Here is an 18,571-nt window from a genome sequence, read left to right as displayed (position 1 = left end):
ACCCGGAAACTCCTCTGGATGCAATGGGACCTGCCTCGGGATCCTCTGTTCCAGCTAGCAGGTTTCACACTCCTTGCTAATTTTCTCAACATACGTGTTGACTTTTGACCACCACACATATTTACATGTTAGTGCTTTCATTTTAACAATACCCAGATATCCTGTGTGAATTTCTTTCAGGACAACTCTTTTGAGTTTGAATGGAACGATCACCCTGGTGCCCCATAACACACACCCCTGTTCCACCGACAACTTGTCCCTCTTTGCATAGTAAACTCTCAATTCCTCTGCAACCTCACCAGGCCTACCCTTGACAATGTATCTGAAAACTTTCGAGAGCGCTCTATCAGTTCTAGTCACTCTGGCCACTTGCGTAGCATTGAGGTGTACGTGGATATTCAGGAGAGCATGAATGTGTACTAATATTTCTTCTGTTCCAACATCGCTGTCTCGGACGTGTAGGATGTGTAACAATTCATCCGCACTACTGTGATCCTCTGACTTGTGGTAAACTATGTGATAGTTGTATGGCGACAGTATAATGGTCCACCACTGGATGCGTGATCCAGCCACAGTTGGAAGGCACTTGTGCTCCTCAAACAGTGTCATTAGAGGTCTATGGTCTGTTATTAAATAATCTGTCCCAGAGACACTGATGGAATTTTTGACCCCTAATATCAGACTCAAAGCTTCCTTTTCAATTCGTCAGTACTTTTTGTCTGTGGGAGACAGATTATGGGAAGCATACGGTAAGTGATTGGGTGTTCCTCCCATTTGGCATAGTGTGCTGAATGACAGCTCCAATTCCATAGGCAGATGCATCACAAGCTAGCATTAAAGGAAAGCATGGATCATAATGAACCTTGTCACTGGTCAGTAGTTCGTTACATCTGTTGAATGCTTCCTGCTCTGCCTTGTTTCAGCAGCAAACAGCCTGATCTTTCAGCAACACAGCACTAACAACAAACAGTAATAATTAACTAAACCTAGGAACACCTTAAGCTCTTTCACATTTGTTGGTGCTGGTGCTTCATGTATGGCCCTGACCTTATCCTTTGCAGAGTAAACACCCTTTCCATCCAGCACATGGCCTAAATACTAAATCTGTATTTGACCCCACTCACACTTGGACTTTTTCACTCTTAGCCCATTGTCTTGCAGATGCTTGAAGACTTTGGAAAGGTCAGTCAGATACTCCTGTGAATCATTGCCTGTAATGAACAAATCATCTAACTATACAATGACATTGAGGTCTTTCATCAAGTTTTCCATAATCCGCTGGAAAATGGAGGACGCAGAACTTATTCCAAAAACTAAGAGGTTATATACATACAGGCCTTTGTCCGTGTTAATAGTGGTATTTTTTACATCTTCATCCAGTAGGACCTGTTGATAGGCAGCAGTTAGATATATGTTTGAAAACAGCTTCATTTCACTGAGCACAGTCAGCACCTCCTCAATCCATGGCAAGGGTTAGATCTCAGTGTAGCTGCTTGATTGACAGTTACTTTACAGTTCCCACATAAACGAATAGTCGAGTCTTTTTTAATAACTGGAACAATAGGCGCAGCCCACTCACTGTGTTTTACTGGTGAGATAAATGTTCACATTCTCTAGCCACAGTAGCTCTTTTTAAACTTGCTCTTTCATTGAAAAAGGTAGGAGGTGGCTCTTGTGAAACACCACATCTGGCTTAACCGAAATTGTGGCTTTAATGTCTTTGAGAGTGCCAAACTTATCTTTGAACACATCACTGTACTTTTCAAGTAGCTTTTGAATAGACCTGGGCTTTTCAGTCTGCTGACTTACATGTCGTATCAGCTTCCAGTTCAGCTTTATTTCCTGTAGCCAGTTCCTACCACAAAGTGCTGGTCCAGAACATTTCACAACAATCAGTGGCAATTCTTCGGTCTCATCCTCGTAAGCCACGGTAGCTAAGAACTGCCTCAACAGTGGAATGCTTTCACCGGTGTACGTCTTTAGCTTGACTCCTGCACCCTCTAGAGGCAGATGTAAAAATGACTTTTTGTACAAGTTCTGAGAAATGATGCTTACAGCAGCCACTGTGGCTATTTCTATTGTCACGTCTCGATTATTCACCCTAAAATGTACTCAATGCCTGTTTGTCTGTATCAGTTACACTAAACATAGTGCCCGTGAGAACGTGAGCCCATCTTCCAAAAGCAATGTTCCCTGACAGGCTTCACTTTTTATTCTGCTAACAAAGCGGTCACGCAGTGCTTCATCTAAATTTGCGCTGAACTCGCACTTCTTGGCAGATTGTTTTAGTTCACCAACATATTGGGAGACGGTTTCATGGGATCTTTGTGTACCTTTGTGAAACTGAAAACATTCAGGACTTCCGGTGACACCATGAGAGGAGTCCTGACTCCCCTGCTCCAGGAAGAAACCCCGATAAAGTAGCCAAACTCCAATTTAACTTTAAATAATTAACAACCCAATGCGAAAACCACAATGTCCACTTTAAAAAGAGATGCAGAAAAGAAAGGCAGAACAACTAAAAAAAGATGTTAAACGCGACCAACCTGACTTGTCTCCGAACACGGGTGAAACATGCAGGGAAAGAAAGAAAATATATAGTCAGCTAAAGAAATTGTACTGCTAAATTGCAGGAAACTCACCTGTCAGAAGCTGAACACAGAAAATTAAGGAGAGAATGGGTGAACCAAGTATATAGCACCTCCTTTGGTTAAAAAAAAGAGAAAAAAAGGGGAGTAGCTATTTTAATTAATAAGTCAGTGGCCTTTTGCTTAGAAAATGTAATTCGGGACAAGATGGGGAGGTTTGTCATGATAGTTGGTACAATAGGAGAAGTAGAGATGTCCATTATGAATCTGTATGCCCCAACAAATACGATCAGACCTTTTTTAAAGACATTGCAAATACCATAGCGGATAATTCCAAGGGCATGATAGTGGTGGGAGGGGACTTTAATGCACTACAAGATGGAAGGTTAGATAGAACACCGGCAAAGAAAGGATCCCAAACTAAAAAAACCAAAACGCTTAATGACATGATTTCAGAACTAGGACTGGTTGATGCATGGAGATTTAAAAACCCCAAAGGAAAGGACTTTACCTTTTTTTCTAATGTTCATAGTTGTTATTCCAGGATTGACTTCTTTGGTCTCTCCCAACAATATATGTATAAAGTGCAAGACTGCCATATTGAGGCAATAATGTTGAGTGACCATGCCCCTGTCATGTCAATCATAGAGCTTCGTAAAGAAAGTTTTTTCAGATACTGGAGACTAAATTTATCACTACTAACCAACACAAGAGTGGTACAAGAACTAAAACAGAACTTAAAAGAATACTTTGAGTTAAATGACAATGGAGAGGTAACATCATCAATCCTATGGGAGGGAGCTAAATCAGGAATAAGAGGGAAAATGATCCAGATTGCATCAAGACTAAAGAAAATACAGTTGGTAGAGCAAATGAAATTAGAAAACAAAATTAAACTATTAGAGATAGAACATAAAAGTACAGGAGCACAAGCCATGCTACTAGAATTAAAGGAAACTAGGAGGGTCTTGGATAATCTCCTTACATATAAGGCAGAAGGAGCATTAAGATTTTCCAGACAGAAATATTACGAGATGGGCAACAGAGCCAGCCGCTTGTTAGCTTTTCAACTCCGTAAAGCCCAGGCTAATCGTGTGGTTCCTAAAATTATGCACCCTATTCTCAAAAAAATAGTATCTCATCCAAAGGAAATTTTGGATGCCTTTGCATCTTTCTATAGAAAACTGTATGAAGCGCCAGAACCAAAAACGATATGTGATAAATCTGAGACCTTTCTTGCCAGTCTACACTTGCCATCACTGTCAGAAGATGAAGCATTGCAAATGACACTAAATGTTACCGAAAGTGAAATACGAGAAGTTATTAAAAAAAACTAAAAATTAACAGATCTCCAGGGACGGACGGTCTCCCTGGTGAATTCTATAAATGCTTCACTGATGATTTAGTACCAGTACTAACTAAGGTTTTTAATTATGCCCTTTCCAAAGAAGACCCACCAGCTACATGGTCTGAGGCCATTGTCTCAGTGTTCCATAAAGAAGGCAAAGACCTATTATTCTGCAAGGGGTATAGACCAATTAGCCTGTTATGTAACAATCAAAAAATACTAACAAGTATCCTGACAAAAAGATTGCAAAAAATTATAGCAAAGTTGATTAAGGTGGATCAGACAGATTTTATCCCTGACAGACAAGGAGCCAACAACATAAGGAGAACATTAAATATTATGTTCTATTATATTATATTATTAACATGAGCCAAGAAAAGTAAGCAAAATTCTATGTTAATTAGCTTTGATGCACAGAAAGCATTCAACACTGTAAATTGGCAATTCCTGTATGAAACATTGGCTGCAATGGGGTTCCACCCAAAATTTGTGGATTGGGTAAAGGTTATATACACAAACCCCAAGTCATGAGTAAGGGTGAATGGATGTTGCTCTGACTTTTTCCACCTTGAGAGCAGAGTCCGCCAGGGCGATTACCTCAGCCCTTTGCTGTTTGCCATAAATATTGAACCCTTAGCAGCACTAATAAGACAAAATGAGACTATCAAGGGCATAAAAGATGAGGGTCAAACAGAACACAAGATTTCACTCTACGTGGATGTCATACTGACATTAGTGATCTAGCCTCCTCTATCCCTTCGCTAATAAGAAATTTAAAGCAATATGGAGAACTCTCGGGATACGAAATCAACCAATCGAAATCTGAAGCAATGATGCTGGTGGGGCACTGGCCAGCACAACTAACAGGAAGATTTAACTTCTATTGGTCTAATCAAGGTTTTAAATACCTAGGAATCTTCATAACCTCGGATACATCACAGCTATTTAAGGCTAATTATGGGAAAGTTTTGGATGAAATAAAAACTGACTTGACAAGATGGGAATTACTCCCTTTATCTCTAATGGGATGAGTGGAAACAATACAAATGAACGTAATGCCAAGGCTGCTCTTTCTGTTCCAATCCCTGCCCGTAGAGGTTAAAATATTTAATAAATGGCTATCCAAATTTATGTGGCAAAATAGAAAACCTAGAATAAAATTTAAAAGAATGTTATGTTGCAAAGAAAACGGAGCCCTAGACTTGCCTAACTTGACAAACTACTACTGGGCAGCCCAGCTTAGATCAATGGTCTGGATTTCTCAAGATAAAGATGCCATTTGGGTTGGGATGGAACAGTGTGAATGCTCCACTCTCCCTCTAGACACAGTCCCATTTATGCACCAAGATATTTGGAAAGTAAAAAAAAATAAGCAATCAATGGGCTAAAACCACTTTAAAAGATATGTGCAAGTGTGAGAAGGAAGCTAAGACTCCCCACATTCATTTCTAGAACAAAGAAGATACACAATACTGACTTTCTCCCATCCAAATTAGACACAGGGATCAAAAAATGGGAAGAAAATGGTCTAATTATGTTAGATCAGTTATTTGAGGGAGGAGTCCTATTGTCATTTGAACAGCTCCAACATAAATATAATTTGCCAGCCCATGATTTTTTAGATACCTGCAGCTAAGGCATTACTTACAGGCACACAAAGAATGGGATAAACTATGCACTTCGCCATCCAATATAGAACGTTTTTTTTTTTTATGTTAATACTCAAAAGAACCATTAAAAAGAAGATCATATCACACATATATAAGATCTTACAAGAAGAACTAAACGATGACAGTTTGGAAATTAAGGAAAAATGGGAACTGGAGATGAATACCATCATTCCAGATGAAAAATGGACATTATCTTGCAGAGAGGGACGCAAAATAACAAACAGCCCCACTTGGAAAGAATTTGAATGGAAAATCAAGATGAGATTTTTCAGAACTCCCCTTATTAACTCAAAATTTGGAGACAAATCAGATCAATGTTGGAGGAGCTGCAGCCTGGTGGGAGACCATACACACATTCTTTGACTGTCCAAAATTAACAGAATATTGGCAATGCATACAAAATGAAATTAAAACATGTTTATGTATAGAACTGCCTTTAGAACCATCTTGTTATTTATTGGGATTACTTCCAGAGAAGGTGGAGAACAATAATATGACATTCTTACTGAGAGTCTTGCTCTTAATAGCTAAGAAGATGATTACGGACTCCTGGCTGAAGCCGCAGCCCCCCACGATATCACAATGGAGGGAAAGGGTGAAGGATGTTTGTTACATGGAATATATAACTGCAAAAGTACAACTAAAAACAGAAATATTTTCAATTAAATGGGCCCTGATCATCTCCTATTTTCTCATGTAATTTGTTGTAGGAGTTGGAGTAGATTCTCTTTGTTATCTAAATCTGAATGCCATCTTGATGTTATTCACGCATTACTACTGTTTATTCATAATTACTGTGTCTCTATTTTTGTCTTTATTTATTCATTTATTTATTTATTTATTTATTTATATCTATTTACTGTATTGGTGGTTGTAACCCCTTACTTACCATTTTGTCCCATGAGGGGGAAATGTGTGGACACTGAGGGGATATTGGAAGCCATGGACTGCCCTGTAAGACATGTATACCTGTGCTATATCGCTGAATTACTCATTGTACTGTATGGCTGCACTTGATAAAATGGAATAAAAAGAAGTTCAAAAGAAAAAAAAAAAGAAAGAAACTGAAAACATTCAGCAATTACAAGCGGCTTTAGTTCGAAGTGTGACTTCAAAATGTCCGCAATCTGTTTAAATGTATTTTTTTTAGGCTTCTCTGGCTGAACTAATTTTTTGCAAAAGTCCATATGTTGATGCACCCACTGCACTAAGCAAGACCACTATTTGCATTGCATCATCAATATCATTGGCTGACAAGTAGAGTTTCACTCATTCTATTTACAACCCCAATTCCACGAAAGTTGGGACAGTATGGAAAACGTTAACGAAAACAAAGGAGTGATTTGTAAATGTACTTTGACTTGTATTTAAGCAAAATACATTTAAAAAGGCAAGGTATTTGATGGTTTACCTAATCAACTGCATAGTTGTTTGAAGGTAAACATTTATTTTGTAATTGATACATGCAATACGTTCCAAAAAAGTTGGGACAGGGGCAATTTAGGACTAACAGCGATGTGACAAGTTAAGAAAAAAAGTGATGTGAAACAGGTGAGGCAATCGTCTAATTATAGTATATAAGGAGCCTCCAAAAAAGGCCTAGTCCTTCAAGAGGAAGGATGGGTCGAGGCTCACCAATCTGCCAACAGATGTGTCAGTGAATAATCCCACACTTTGAGAACAACATACCCCAAAGACAAATCGGGAGGATTTTGGGCATTTCGTCTTCTATAGTGCACAATATAATTAAAAGATTCACGGAATCTGGTCAAATCTCCTGTCTTAAAACCCATCATGAGTCTGAAATGGATTTCCTGACATGGGCTCGGGAATACTTTGGTAAACCTTTGTCAGTCAACATCATCCGCCCCTGCACAGATGGAAGTTAAGGCTTTACTGTGCAAAGCAGAAGCCATACATCAACACTGTACAGAAGTGCCACCGACTTCTCCAGTCTCGGTCTCATCTGAGATGGACAGTAGTACAGTGGAATAGTGTTTTGTGGTCCGATGAGTCAACGTTTCAAATAGCTTTTGGACAAAACTGACGTCGTGTTCTACGGGCCAAAGAGGGAAAGGACCATCCAAGCTGTTATCAGCGTCAGGTCCAAAAGTCAGCATCTGTCATAAAATGCCGGTGTGTCAGTGCCCATGGCATGGGTAACTTGCACATTTGTGAGGGCACCATTAATGCAGAAAGATATGTAAACAGTTTGGAGCAACATATGCTGCCATCCAGAGCAGGACAATGCCAAACCACATTCTGCCCGGATTACAAGCGCATGGTTGCGTAAGCATAGAGTGCGAGTGCTAGCCTGGCCTGCCTGCAGTCCTGACCTGTCTCAGATTGAGAATGTGTGGCACATTATGAAGCGGAAAATAAGGCACTGAAGGCCCTGTACAGTTGCGCAGCTGAAGAAATGCATAATGGATGAATGGGGGAAAATTCCGCTTGCTAAACTTAACCAACTGGGGTCTTCACTCAGCGCCCAAACACTTAAAAAGTGTTATTACAAGAAAAGGTGATGTTACACAGTGGTACACAGTTGACTGTCCCAACATTTTTGGAGTGTGTTGCAGTCATCAGATTTTAAATGAGTGTATATTTTCAAAAATAAATGAAATTCACAAAGTAAACCATCAAATAATGTGTTAATAATCTGTTTTCAATATAGCACGGGGTTAATTGAATATTCAAACGACTCTTTTTGTTTATTTTTTTGCCTATTCCATACTGTCCCAACTTTTTCGAAATTGGGGTTGTATGCTGACCAGGATTTGATTTCAGGTTTAAACTCGTCCAGTCTTCCAAGTTGTACCATCCGCTGTGTATCGATGTATACAAGTCACCTTTCCCCTTTCTACCTCATCATCAATTCTTATGTTATATATTCACGAGGCAGACACACGCTCATTCCTCCTTACTCACTCTTTACTTAAACTTAAAGGAAACAGTCACACATGGAAGAACTTCACATGCGCACATCACATCATGCTCATCAACCTTAGGTCACCCGGAAGTGTTAGGTTCGTAAATCAATACATCACAATATCTTTTAAATTATACTTCAATATACTGTAGGAAAGTTATTTGTAATAAATGTATTTCTTAACATACTGAAACATACTTAAACGTAGGTTTAATTGTCCAGTCAACTTAAATGTTTTATTTAAAATGACATTTGTTTCAGTACATCAAAGAGATACACATAAAGAGCCTTTTCTCAAGAAACTTATACTTATAAATAAAAGCATTTAAAATATACTCGTGTATTTTAGTTACAGTAGAAGTACAACTGATATGATAATGAGTCTTTATTGGTCACATACATTTGCACAGTGAAATTGTTTTCTTTGCATACCCCAGCATGTCAGGAAGCTGGGGTCAGTGCACAGGGTCAGCCATGATACAGCGCCCCTGGAGCAGAGAGAGTTAAGGGCCTTGCTCAAGGGCCCAACAGTGGCAGCTTTGTAGTGCTGGAGCTTGAACCCCCGACCTTCCGATCAGTAACCCAGAGCCTTAACCACCAAGCCACCACTGCCTGTACAACTAGTATATTTATGGTGTAATAATTGTGTCTACAATCAGTTTACATCCTTAAATTTACTTGAGTTCAACTTACTTTGTTCAGATATAACACTGAAAAGTACAACCAAATGCATTTCAAATGTATTTACACATTTTACAATTTTTAAATACACTTAGGTTGTCATATGTTGTTAGACCCCCCCCCACCAAAAATAAATAAATAAAAATATTAGTAGCCTATGTTTTGAAACACAGTATGTATAAAGTGTTACCATTAGAACTATGTACTTTTCTCTTTTCTTTTTTACTAGCATACAACCTGCTATAACATGAGAGTGAGAATATAGAGAGCGTTCATATCAGACATACAATACCTCTCTCCATTTCTGTGTTATTCACCATGTTTCATATCAACCTTTTTGCCAATTGTTATATGTCGTTATTTTTTCGCTGTCATATAAATGTCATACACACTTGTGCCTTTGGGAACTTTAAGTTCACTTTTGAATGCATCAAGGTCACTTTTTATACTCGGATCTGTATTGATTTTCTGTGTGAAGGTGTGTGTGAGTACGTGCAGCAGCTGGATAATTTTGAGGCTAGTAACACAGTGGCCTAATGAGGAATGTCAGGGGAAGAGTGAGACGGCAAAGGGTTTTGTGCAGGCTGAACGACCACTGGAATGATAAATATGTGATGTGAGAGTGCTGCTGATGCTGTCACAATGATAATCAGTAACACATTCGCACACCGCTTCAGCCAGGTTCTGCACAAAGTATATCTCAAACACATACAAAATCTAGCAGCTTCATTTGCCTACACATTTGTAACTGTACATGCAAATATAATGCTTGCTTTATTATACAAGATACACATACAAATACTATGCACTATTACTTTCTTGCACACAAAGATTCACACCTGACTCACACCATACATAGCTGCTTAATTTTCACTCTAATAAGACAGATGCACACAAAATGACTAAAGCTGCAGGTTATTTAACAACTTTCCAACGGCTTGGTCTCAATATCTGGGACTGAGTGCTAAGCTGCAGATGGATCAATACTCAGACAGTTCCACTTATCTTCACTTTCCATACTATTATCGTCTCCGCATTTGTCCGAGTAGCTACAAATAGCTCTTCACTTAATAGATTATGTACACAAATTACCTATTGTCTGAAAGGTTGCTTTAATGACCTTTTTGTTTGGATTGGTGGGAAAATGAATTGCCTCTTTGCCATTTATTACTGAAAGTGACTGGTAATTGTTGGTACTGCTTTGTTCACTGCATTAGAAGCATTTTACTGGCTGTATGTTACACAACGTTTGCTGGTAGTAGAGTCTGCTAGCTTCAGACATTTGGCCATATAAAAACAGAAACAATAGCTGATTGAGTCTGAGGGTCTGTCTACGGGCTTGTGAGAGATGAGCAGATGTATTTTGCTCTCAAACATCTCTGCACTAATGGCTTTGAAGTGTCTGCATCACCTGTGGACGTGCTCTTTCTCTTTATCCCATTGACTAAGTAACAGCAATCCACACTTCAATACAACGACCCTCATCGGGTTAATGAATGAATTGCGCATTAGTTAGTAGTGTGGAACAGATACGCAGGAGTATGAAATAATCAAAAGCTTCGTCTGGAGATACAAGTAGTAATACTGTTATTACAAAGACTTAATGAATCCTTGACATTAATTAAAGCAACCATCGAGCAAATTTTTTATGGTCCCTTTTGAGCTGCACTGAGGTCTGTGTTATTGTGTGTATGCGTATGTGTTCACTGAATGCAGAACAGAATAGTTTGTAGTGAACTATATTACTGTATCCAGTTTATTATAATAAAATAGCTATTTAGTCTAATGTTAATGAAAATTTATTTTTTTTAAAAATTGTATTTATACCCCAGCCAGGATCTTTGGCTCGCCAGCAACCCAGCACAGGAAAGTATTACAGCAGAATGGGTGAATTTGCTTGCTTCATGCATAATTACAGCCTAATTACATACATTTTACACAATTTATTTTCTAACTGATTGATGTATGGGTTTTTGTGGATGGTTTTAACAGAGCTGTATCTATTGTATATCCTATCCCTTCCAAAACCACTGGAACAGCAAGCCCGATTAATTTGCTTACTACAGCAGCACATGTACTTAAATTGGAATATAGAAAAGATTTGCATGGCCCCTGCACAAGGATGACACACAAAATCACCAATACATTTGCTTGTCCTATACACCAAAGACATTTGGGTTTGAGATCAAAAGACAAGAGATTTCAGCTTTTATTTTCTGGTATTTATCAAGCCTGTGACTCACTGAAATCACCAAATTGTTGGTTTCTTTTTTTGTGATGCTTTTCCGGGCTTTTACCACAGCCTGTTTCAGTTGTTTGTTTTGGGGGTTTCTCCCTTCAGTCTCCTCTTCAGGAGGTGGAATGTTGCTCAATTAGGTTAAGGACTCATGATTGACTTGGCCAGTCTAAGCGGTCATTTACATGACAACGTTTTCAACTAAAAACAGAAAACTTTTTTTTGCGGTATGGTTGTTTGTTTACATGGCAGTGGAACTTTGGGGCCTGAAATGGCAACTTTTGAAAACGGGTTTGAAAGTGCAAGTCCTCTTTGTAAACGTACAAAGAAAGACAATTTGTGAAAACGATGACGTCATACCCACACGTATTACGTGTTCAGTGCGTTCATGTGCATGAGTACTTCAAAACAACGCGCAAGACATTCAAAACTATGATGGTGGACCACATGACTGTGCTTGTGCTGCTCAAGATTGAGTTTATTGATGCTTCTTCAGCAAACTGTAGATTTACTGCATCACTACGACGACCAGCAGAGGCGCATTTGTTACATACGCTAAATTATTATCCCACATCTACGCAGACGAAGAGTATTCAAAACCTTAGAATTATCTTTATAATTGTCTGTTTTGGAGTATATCTGTATTCTTTTATTATTAATAAAATTTAGAAAGCAGATGGACTGCCAGTGTCTCACTATTTCATTTGTATTTTCTGATTTTGTTCCATTTTGGTACAGTGATGGGCAATTATTAGTACTTAAAGATGCACTATTTAGTTCATTTTTAAATACTGAAAAAAAATCAAGCTTTGTTAACAGAATTCTGACCTGGAGCACAAGAAAAGCTAAAAGATGGGGTTGAAGGCAGAAAAACACATTTCCACAGTGACCAAAAAAAATAAATAAATAATAATTAAAAAAAATTTGATGCAAATGCACCTTTATGCATATTTCATGTACATTAAATTATTACATTAGAGACATCTCAGCAATTACTAACCAAGAAATATAAGCCAAATCTATGCTTGGCAAGCATGAGTTTTCACAATTCCTTATGACAATGAACAATTTTCCAAATCTAACTATCGAGATTCTAAGTAACTGGAGACAGAACTTTTTTTCTACTCCACGTTGATCATAAACCATTGAAATTGTTTGAGAAACGTAAAAGTTATTGTGCTTTTTATTCAGCTGGATGGACCCTTACATCCTGCTATGCCTTCTTCCTTTTTAATAATGACTATTTATTGTTATAGATCAGATTGCCTGCAGGGAAAGCTACAGGAGAAATCGCAAACAGCATCACAAACAATATAATTAGCCATTTACAGTGCATGATAATTGAAAATGTGTGGCCATGGTTTATACAAAAAGAGGCGATAACATATAGAAGAAAATGTCTCATGTTTTCCCTGCAAATGTTGGTGTAAAACCGAGCAGGAACAAATTCTTATGAATGTTTACAAAATAATAAATGCGCTGTTCTGTCACATTCCAGCATTAATGGTGAGTGGTTTTCTGCTCCACTGGACTTTAAAGCAATCAAAACTAATTGGAAAAACTGTGGCATAGCCAGAAGTTCTTGTTATGGCACCTTTGTCAAGGTAGACCTAAATAGCATGTTTATTTCTAGTTCTCTAACTGTTGTTTTAATTTCTACTCAATATATCAGATTACACTGATTGGCACAAATGTCAATGGTGATATTCTTAATGCATATCTTTAAAGCTCAAGAAATCTTACCCTTCGCATAAAATACTTCATTTAGACTTAACAAGGTTTTTGCCGCTAGGGCTGCACAGTTAATTACATATTAAGCTGCAGTTAATTAATCACAGAGATTGACAATTAAACACCACAGTATATCTGATGAATTAAAAATGAAGCAGTTCTATTTACAAATACATCTAGTCAAACATGTAGGAATCACAGTAATCTGTAATCAAATAGTCACAAAGTATGCATAATTACAGAGCATATTAATTGTGTATTAATATAATCAATTGGCAGTAAATCACTTTATTACAAGACCAATTTGTCACGATCATATAGTCCCAATGCTGAAGCAAATAAAGCACATTTTAGGGTCATATAGAAAAGTTAAAAATCTATTTCTCTAATAAGTTCCCAATCCAGCAAGAGCATGTAGCTGATTTTCGAAATTGTAATTGATAGAAATGTCCTTTAGAGAAGCAGGGGGTGGAATTGATCCAACAACTCTTGAACAGGTGAAATTTATCTGCCCTTCACTGGGTTCAACTCTCTCTCTACCCTTCTGATCGATTCAAATTTTACCTAATCACAATGTCCAGAGAAACCACAGGCACAAACACTTAACACAACCATCCAAACCATGAGAAGAGGGTTAATGGGAAAACAATTGATATTTTTGTTATTTAAATGTCATGAGTTTATTAGAATCCCAGGTACATTATTCATTTGGCAAACATTTTTATCCAAAGTGACTTACAAGTTATATACAAGTTATACTTACAAGTTGTCCATGCATACTGTCACGTTACAAAGTTGGAGATACGGAAGCGAGCGCAGATTTTCAGACAGTTTAATAAACAAACAATCAACAAAACTAAGACAACTAGGCAAAATACTGTGGCTAAGGCTAAACATAAACTATGAAACAAAACATGGTACAGGGACACAGGTCAAGATAGAAAATACATAAGACAAGGAAGCAGTACAAACAGTGGCTATATATGTATAAGTGCTCGTTAAACAGAAACGTGATACAGGTGCAGGTCGTCATGTGACAGTGATGTAGTATGGTGCAGTGGCTGCTGGGAAATGAAGTCCAGAGTTACCTCCTTTATATATGACAGTACAGCCAGGTAGTTGATGTTTATGAGCATTGCTCATATTCCTAGCAATGGGGCAATCCCTAATTTCTCCTTCTGGGGATTAATAAAGTATTATCTTATCTTATCTTATCTTATCTTATCTTATCCAGTAGTGTAAACTCTTCAAGCTCAGAACTCTAATCCACATCTGCTGCTCAACAACTTCAAGATAATATTTCAGAATTAAGCTTTTACAAAACAATTACATATCCATAATAACTAAAGACTTTATTTATTTCAGATTTGTATGTTACATATTTATATACGTGTATGTTGCTAATTCAAACACTTAATCTACTCCCCTGTAACCTGTGGTTGTGAAATGCATAAATTTGAATTTATTAATGAACGTCATGTCATACTTTTAACAATAAAGATTTAATATTGTGAAAAAATCCACAAGACAAGTTATTTCCTGTTATCACTTACGTTATAACTGCTGTAAACAGTAGTTTCATCACCAGACATTTTTGTCTCTCTCTTGAACTGGAAAGCACTTTATCTTTACTAAATATTACAAAGTGCTAATATTGGAGACTAAATAATAGTTAAATAACAGCACATTTTCTTCAATTTATTTATTATTAGCCTTAGATTATGTGCATCGTCTGCTCTAAAAATTCCTGTGAATGACCTGTTACTATAGAACCAAAACTGGTGGGGGTGGGAGGTTATCATTTATCTTAATACTGCAAGTCATGGGATTAATTACCAGACTGAGTTAGCAAGATATTAATACTTAAATAATAGCATTATTAATGGTTAGTCATATATGACTCAGAGGCTGTCAGTGTGTGAGATTTATTATTATCCTAATTAACAGCAGCATTAACTAAAAGCATTACTTAAGTTTTAATATATGCATACTTGTGGCCTTATAGTAAATTGTTACCAGTTCCTGTGATAATCCTTAAAGGTCAGAAATAAAATGCTTTCTAACTAGTATTATGTAGTGTGACATCATATTGTGACCATGAATCTCACAATCACTGATAATGGTTGGGCAGATTGCCCAATGTGTAATGGAGGTAAAAGCTTTAGAAGACAAATAATGCCATTCTGCACAGACAGCGAGACAGAGACAGAGACAGAGGCTCTATTGGCTCGACCCTTGAGGACATTTAATGCTTAAGGTCTGACAGTCCTCAATCATTACCGCTTTTCTGTGTTGTTTGGCTTTCTCCTTCACGGAAAGCTCACAAAAGCACGGCTGTGTGTCTTCAGGAAGTCTCTCGGGAGTCATTTCAGTGGTGTAGGTTAGGGGGCCAATGCACGAGGATTACACAGGCACGCCAAAGGCAAAGTCACAACACAGAATAAACTCTTCTTCTACTGGTGAGACAAACTCCATTTGCAGAAGACTTATATTTTACAAAATAGTTTCTCATGAAATTACAAAAATAACAGTGCAGTCACAGACGTTATGAAAACTGTTCAATATGCATTTTATTTATTTATCTATTGGAATGAGGTAAATTATATAGCTGCATGCAGGACGCAAATATCAGTGTGGTTTTAAAAAAAGAATATTTGCGTGATCCTCATTTGGCTTAGATGATATTTACGTGATGTTTGTGACATTTCTACAGATCCATTAACTCCTACATTTGAACAATTTAAATGTGAATTCAATATTAGCAATTTCACTCTACAGACTCATTGCAGCAGACCATAAAGCATATAATTGAGATAAATGGGAAGCCAGATGACTATGTCTTTTCCTCTGTTACTGAAGCCTATTGTTAAATGAAACCTACCCTCGGCCTGGACTGATATGGATTTGTGCACTCTAGATTATGGGTTTATTGTGCATTTAAAATAAACTCTAGACTGCAGAAATAGCAGTGAATGAGCCGCTTAGTATAACATTCACAAAACATAAAAAGTGGATCTGCACTGTCACTGCACTGTAATAAAACTACAGAATTCAACTCTATTTGGACACCACTCATCATCTATGTAAACAAGTGATTCACTTCACAATAGCTAGCAGATTCCCTACAGCCACACCACATCAAATAGCCAAAGCCATAACACAGAACACTAGCACAATGTTCACAAACACTAAACAAATTACACATGCATACATTATTTGCTTTAGGACAGCCTAGAGATCAGTGAGATTACTGTGGATGGTACCACTTAGAAACCATACAGGGGTGCTTGAAAGTTTGAGAAACCTTTAGAATGTTCTATTTATCTGCATAAATATGACCTAAAACATCATCAGATTTTCACACAAGTCCTAAAAGTAGACAAAGAGAACCCATTTAAACAAATGAGACAACAATATTTATTAAAGAAAATGATCCAACATTATCTGTGATTGAAAACATCTAACTCTAATTTCACCTTCAAATTAACTGCTAATCCTAGAGGTTCACATACTTTGGGCAATCAATGGGATGACAATCAGATATGAGTGAGTGCCCTATTTTATTTAAAGAACATGGATCTATCAAAGTCTGATCTTCACAGCACATGTTTGTGGAAGTGCATCATGGCACGAACAAAGGAGATTTCTGAGGACCTCAGAAGAAGAGTTATCGATGCTCATCAGGCTGGAAAAGGTTACAAAACTATCTCTAAAGTGTTTGGACTCCAACAATCCACAGTCAGACAGATTGTGTACAAATGAAGGAAATTCAAGACCATTGTTACCCTTCCCAGGCGTGATCGACCAAGAAAGATCACTCCAAGAGCAAGACAAGCAATAGTCTGCAAGGTCTACTCAGGGTAACTTTTAAGCAACTAAAGGCCTCACTCACACTGGCTAATGTTAATGTTCATGAGTCCACCATCAGGAGAACTCTGGTAGGGTTGCAAGGAGAAAGCCACTGCTCTCCAAAAAGAACATTGCTGCACTTCTGCAGTTTGCTAAAGATCACGTGGACAAGCCAGAAGGCTACTGGAAAATGTTTTGTGGATGGATGAGACCAGAATAGTATTTTTGCTTAAATGAGAAGCGTTTTGTTTGGCAAAAGGAAAATGGTACATTCAAGGATAAGAACTTAATCCCATCTGTGAAACATGTTGGTAGTAGCATCATGCTTTGGGCCTGTTTTGCTGCATCTGGGCCAGGACAGCTTGTCATCATTGATGGAACAATGAATTCTGAATTATACCAGCAAATTCTAAAGTAAAATGTATGGACATCTGTCCATGAACTGCATCTTAAGAGAAAGGGGGTCATGCAGCAAGACAAAGACCCTAAGCACACAAGTTGCTGTACCAAAAAATGGTTAAAGAAGAATAAAGTTAATGTTTTCGAATGGCCAAGTCAAAGTCTTGACCTTAATCCAATAGAAATGTTGTGGAAGGACATGAAGCAAGCAGTTCATGTGAAGAGACCCACCAACATCCCAGAGTTGAAGCTGTTCTGTACTGAGGAATGGGCTAAAATTCCTTAATGCCGACTGATCAATAGTTACCGGAAAAATTTTGTTGCAGGTTTTGCAGCACAAGGGGGTCACACCAGATACTGAAAGCAAAGGTTCACAAACTTTTGCCACTTACATTTCTGTAAATCTGCTTTGTGGCAATGTCCATTATTAAAATTGCTATACAACTAAAATTGAATTAAATTTTTTCAATTATTACAATCACTATAATTTCTCTTTCTTTCTTTCTTTCTTTCTTTCTTTCTTTCTCTCTTTCTTTCTTTCTTTCTTTCTTTCTTTCTTTCTTTCTTTCTTTCTTTCTTTCTTTCTTTCTTTCTTTCTTTCTTTCTCTCTTTCTTTCTTTCTTTCTTCCCCTACCCCTGCCCTAATAGGCATCATGCATGTATTAAATCTACTATTGCATCTGTATTGTGTCTGCTGTCACATCTAATTTCATATGCTTATACCCACCATTCACCCATATTAACCTTCAAATGTACATTTATTTACTATCTCCCTCTCCTAAAGAGGACATAGATGAACAAATATATATCAATAAAGTCTGAATGGTCCCCAGAAAGAAGGATCAACAAAAAACAAGAAGACAAACAGTAGGTTAATGGTGGTGCACATACATTTTCTACACTAATATGTGATTTGGGAACCAACCAAAGCTCTGATCCTGAGTGCACCAGTAAACTGAACTTGACAAGTGAAATGAGTGTGGCGATATTTCTGCTGCAGGAAATACATAAAGATTTATGGTGCAGTTTCATCACATAATTTAATAATTAAACCATTTGAGAAGATTAACAGCTCCAGAAAATACTGATGTCTAAGAAAACAACTGTGTACTGACAGGTAAAAAAGGCTTCTCCCTTTGT

At 37.6% G+C, this 18,571-nt stretch overlaps 1 non-coding gene across 1 annotated transcript; it reads left to right on the top strand.

Annotated features, from left to right (window-relative positions):
• Positions 1-11,269: 11,269 nt before the first annotated feature.
• Positions 11,270-11,374, top strand: LOC124629051 (U6 spliceosomal RNA). The gene has a single exon (XR_006983898.1). It is a non-coding gene; the product is annotated as a U6 spliceosomal RNA (small nuclear RNA).
• The last annotated feature ends 7,197 nt before the right edge of the window (positions 11,375-18,571 follow it).

This window comes from Ictalurus punctatus, chromosome 16 (assembly GCF_001660625.3).
Source record: "Ictalurus punctatus breed USDA103 chromosome 16, Coco_2.0, whole genome shotgun sequence".
Classification (NCBI taxonomy): domain Eukaryota; kingdom Metazoa; phylum Chordata; class Actinopteri; order Siluriformes; family Ictaluridae; genus Ictalurus; species Ictalurus punctatus.
The sequence above is the reverse complement of the archived record's forward strand: the minus strand, read 5'-3'. Positions and strand labels throughout refer to the sequence as shown.